The 3,534-nt window shown below is 41.4% G+C and overlaps 1 long non-coding RNA gene across 1 annotated transcript; it reads right to left on the bottom strand.

Moving 5' to 3' along the window:
- LOC137371667 (uncharacterized) lies at positions 1-3,257 on the bottom strand. The gene is made up of 2 exons (XR_010975264.1): positions 3,118-3,257; positions 1-261 (listed from the first exon to the last, which is right to left on the bottom strand). It is a non-coding gene; the product is annotated as an uncharacterized lncRNA (long non-coding RNA).
- Between the last annotated feature and the right edge of the window lie 277 nt (positions 3,258-3,534).

Here is a 3,534-nt window from a genome sequence, read left to right as displayed (position 1 = left end):
GAAAGATATATCAAACTTTATTGAAAAAATATAAACTTTGTAGAGTTACATTGTGGTAGAATTTACAATGGGAATTTATTTAGTAGCATCTTCAAGTCCTCTGGGGAGTACATGATCCAGAGCACTCTGAACTTCACAGCTGGTGATAGTACGTCTCTTGTTATAGAGGGACAACCTGGCAGCCTCAGCAGCTATCTGGTCAAAAAGCCAGGAGGAATTCATCCTTACAAACTTCATGGAGCTTCCATGTTCTGGATGTACCTGTAAACCAGATGCCATTATTCTGTTAAAGCCAAAAGAGAACCAGCAGGCAAAACGTATTGAAATCAACATTGAATACCAAAACAGAAGTGCACTCTTGCAAAAAGCTAGTCTACTATCTACAAGTAGAAGTCAAGAGTGATGAAATACCCTCCACTTGTCTGGACGAGTGCAGCTCCAACACAAAGCTTGATAATCCAGGACAAAACAGTCTACTTGACCAGCACTCCCTCTAACACTGGTGCAACATAGCCATGTCCCATCAGGACGCACGATAGCAACTTGCCAAGGCTTTAACAGCCTCATCCAAAATTTTTTTATTATTAAACCACCTAGAAGGAAAAAGGCAGCTATGCCATGGGAACTTAGCTCCGTCACACATTTCCAAATATGAATGCATCACTGGGGGGTCAAAACCCTAGAGCTCCCTACCCAGCATTACTTCTTTCTTTTCTTTTGGGCCTCCTTATCTCGAGAGACAATGGGTAAGCGCCTGGAGGTGGTCAGTGGTTTGTGAAGCAGCGCCTGGAGTGGCTATAAAGGCCAATTCTGGAGTGACAGGCTCTTCCACTGGTGCTGCAGAGAAATTTGTTTGTCGGGGCTGTTGCACAGTTGGCTCTCCCCTTGCGCCTCTGTCTTTTTTCCTGCCAACTACCAAGTCTCTGACTCGCCACAATTTAGCCCTGTCTTTATGGCTGCCCGCCAGCTCTGGCGAATGCTGGCAACTGACTCCCACGACTTGTGATCAATGTCACAGGATTTCATGTCGTGTTTGCAGATGTCTTTATAGCGGAGACATGGATGGCCGGTGGGTCTGATACCAGTGGCGAGCTCTCTGTACAATGTGACTTTGGGGATCCTGCCATCTTCCATGCGGCTCACATGGCCAAGCCATCTCAAGCCAGCATTACTGCAGTGGTTTAATGTGGCCTTGCCAGCAATGTTCACATCCCACAAAAGCCAGCTTTTTTTTTTTTTTTTATTAATAGAGCAATTGTGGAAGTGGACAAGTTGATCTAATTTTGGGGTGCCCATAATTCCCAAGGATGAGGGTTGTGGGAGCTCAGAGTATGTTTAAAATACAGATTGACATTTCTAAATACAAATGACAAGGGGATAGGAGGATAGTGTGGGGAAAAGGCATTGAAGTGGATCAACCATATTATTGAATGGCAGGGCAGGCTTGAGGGGGATGAATGGTGTTCCTAGAATACAAGGGTTACAAGAATGCTTTTGTAAAAACACATGTTTGAAGGGCTAGTTGAATTATGGACGGATTCATCTGGAATCTTGGAGATGTGGAGCTTGTTTTTAAAAACTCAAGTTCTTGTATTTGAGTTGAAGGTTACAAGCTTGAAAATTCTAGCCTTAGAAAGGAATTAAAATGGTTTCATGAAGGTGCTTCCATTTGTATTAAATATTTGAGGACTCATTTGGGTAGACTGAAGATTTCAGAGATGCTGGACTTTGTTGAAAGGACAGCAGTCTTCTTTGAAGAGAACCTTTACTGGATTATCACATGCCTCAAGCTGAATAAACAGAAACCTTGGTGACTTGGGGGTGGGAGATGTTTACAGAGAAGTATTAGGTAGGGGAATTGAGGGAAGGTGGGGATGCAAGAGGGTAATGGGATTAATGTAGGATTAGTGTAAATGGGTGGTTGATGGTCAGCACAGACTTGGTGGGCTGAAGGGCCTGTTTCAGTGCTGTATCTCTAAATAAATAGAGTGACATGTAAAGACTTGAGGGTCAGGAGGTAGATTTGGTTTAGTTAAGGTGTAGACAGCAGAGGTTTTGTAACCTGTTGAAAAAAAAACACCAGTTCATCTTCCCTGCACCTCTAAGAGACCCAAAGAAATCCAATGCCAGCTCCTCTTTCCTCGACTTCTGAAAAAAAAACCCATGAATCCAGAGAGAGATAACTGGAACCAGATGCCACATTTCTGCTGGAAATCCTACTAGACTAATTCTGGACATCTCCAGAATATTACACTTCTGAAAAAAAAAAAGCGGCCAGTGACCCATCTCAGTGGACCCAGATGCCAGACCAAGAATGATAACTGCCATCCTTCCATATCTTTATCCCCTTCAAGAATTAGCAATTACTTTGCAGAAGTGTCTTACAAAAGAATACTTTGGCCGAGAGTGTCTGTTAATGTCTTACTTTTTGACTGTAAATGACTTGCTTTACAATATTGCAAATTGTCATTTAAAGAAATCTGGTTGGTGTATTTTATTCTGGGATGCAGAGTATGATTGACCAGTTACTAATATGGTTAAATATTGAATTTTAGATATGTGAAGAATGCACTCCTCCCACCTCAGTTGTAATAGTAAGGTTATCATACTTATGTAAAAAATTTACAGCATAATTAAGTCATTCAGGCTAACTAGCCCACAGTGTTTATGTACCTTCTCATCACCCTATTCTATTTTCCTCCACCCACATATGCTTATCTAGCTTCCCTTTTTAAAAACAAACCTTACTACACCTCAACTTCCATGGCCATGCACAGAAAAGTGGGAACATCTGATTAATTTGTTAAGAGGCTCAGCAGAATACTAGCCAAGTGAAAAACTTGTGCCAACTAATTTAATTGAACTAGTAGCAAAACAGGCAAGACATTACTGCCAGAGCAGAAACAATCCCCCCGCCCCACCCAAAACAAAAAGGCAGAGATGGTAGGATTATAAAGCAATTGATCTGTTAATAACCAATTACTTTGACAATAGATTAGAGGGTCCTGGAAGGTTATTTCCAAATATTAACTGGAAGTATTAGAAGTAATTGTAGATGATTCTGTTCCATTTGGAACAATAGACACAAGTTATTTGGACTCCAAGAGTTATACTTACAGCAGCAAAGCTAGTTACTCCAAACACAGGATTTTCTTTACTGCACACAATCTTGAGATTACACCCTAGGATATCTCTGCAAATAGCTAGTTAGCAGAAGAACTGTGCTCAGCTCAGGCCCTCAAGGCTTTGCCTTTCATATCCCATTGAGGGCAGACTATACCAGTATTGCAAGGGGGTCAATTCCAACAATGGTTTCTCCCCCATTGGGATCTTCCATTCATAGGAGGGTGGTGCTGGCACAAATGGATACAAAGTTGGAAGTGTGAGTGAATAGTCCCACCCAAAAATAAAATTAACCCTTCAAAAGGAGTTTACACAGAAACAAACATTGGTATTAGAGTGGGTGAATAGCTGCATTTAAAAGGAAAGTTAAATATATAATTGTTAGACAGAAATTAGGGGCCATAAATGCAT

The sequence above is a fragment of the Heterodontus francisci genome, chromosome 7 (assembly GCF_036365525.1).
Source record: "Heterodontus francisci isolate sHetFra1 chromosome 7, sHetFra1.hap1, whole genome shotgun sequence".
In the NCBI taxonomy this organism is placed as follows: domain Eukaryota; kingdom Metazoa; phylum Chordata; class Chondrichthyes; order Heterodontiformes; family Heterodontidae; genus Heterodontus; species Heterodontus francisci.
This window is presented reverse-complemented; position numbering and strand designations above follow the sequence as displayed.